This window comes from Capsicum annuum, unplaced genomic scaffold, assembly GCF_002878395.1.
Source record: "Capsicum annuum cultivar UCD-10X-F1 unplaced genomic scaffold, UCD10Xv1.1 ctg43233, whole genome shotgun sequence".
NCBI classification, from domain to species: Eukaryota; Viridiplantae; Streptophyta; class Magnoliopsida; order Solanales; family Solanaceae; genus Capsicum; species Capsicum annuum.
Window position 1 is genome coordinate 6,866 of NW_025850691.1, and position 1,303 is coordinate 8,168.

At 39.0% G+C, this 1,303-nt stretch overlaps 1 non-coding gene across 1 annotated transcript; it reads left to right on the top strand.

Moving 5' to 3' along the window:
- Positions 1 to 897: 897 nt before the first annotated feature.
- On the top strand, positions 898 to 1,004 carry LOC124892009. The gene has a single exon (XR_007050022.1). It is a non-coding gene; the product is annotated as a small nucleolar RNA R71 (small nucleolar RNA).
- Positions 1,005 to 1,303: the final 299 nt, after the last annotated feature.

Here is a 1,303-nt window from a genome sequence, read left to right on the forward strand (position 1 = left end):
TCTGCATTCTCTTGCAAACTGTCATCAGTGACTGCGGGATTGTCTTGCTCCTGAACCGTCTTCTTAGTTTGCAGTCCACTTCTTGTTGTAACTGCATTCACCTATTTAGGATTAGCCTCAGTGTCACTAGGCAATGCTCCTTGTGGCCTTGTATTCTACGATCCTACAATTTTACCCAACTGCAACTCTAAATTTCTTATGAGCAATTGTTGACTCTTCAACTCAGCTACAAACTGTGCTTGTTGAGCCTTTATGTCTATCGCAAACTGTGCTTGTTGAGCCATAAACTGCTTAATCAACTCCTCCACATTACTATTCTGAGCAGTCACCTAATTATTTTGAACCGGTTGTGGATTTGATTGCACTGGTCCCTTATACTGATTTGTATTCTGTGTCTGATGTCCATCCCATGAGAAATTAGGATGGTTCATTTAATTTGGATTATACGTACTGCCAAAATTCTATTGACCCTAACGATTTGCATTCCCCACATAGTTGACTGAATCTGGATTAATAGAACATGCATCTGCCTTATGCTCACTACTTTCACAAAATTCATACCACGAATATACCTGTTGAACCGCATTTGTTGTCGCTGCTGCTTATGTTGCACCCAACTTTAAGTTATTGAGCTGAGTAGTCATATTATTCTGCATTTTTGCAATCTGTGCTTGTAATACAGTGAACTGATCAACATCCAAAATCTCTGTAACCTTCTTAGGAGCATTTCTTAAGTCTGCATGCCAATCAGGATTCCCTTGTGCGATTCAATTCAGCAAAGTATACAGTTCTTCATATGTTTTCTTCAAAGCTTGGCCCCCTGCTATTGAATCCAAGAGAATCTTCGTATTAGACTCAAGGCCTTCTAAAAATATGTGCATCAAAACACTATTTGATTGATGGTGATGAGGACAATTTCCAAATATGCCCTTGAATCTCTCCCAAGGTTGATAAAGATTTTCTCCATCTTTCTGTCTGAAACTCAATATCTCACTTCTCAATCGTGCAGTCTTCTGGGATGGAAAGAATCTAATGAGGAACTTCTGATCACAATCTTCTCATGAAGTGATGGAGTGATGTAGTTCAGCATGTAACCATCTCTTTTCTTCCCCCACTAGAGAAAAGGGGAAGAGTGTCAATCTGACATAATCAACATTCACATTTTTAGGAATATATGTATCTCCTATTTCCAGAAAGGTCTGTAAGTGCTGCTGCGGATCCTCGTATGAAAGTTCTTGAAATTTCTTCGTAAATTTGAACAATTGCACCATATTTTTTTCAATTCCTGCTGACCTCCTTGTTC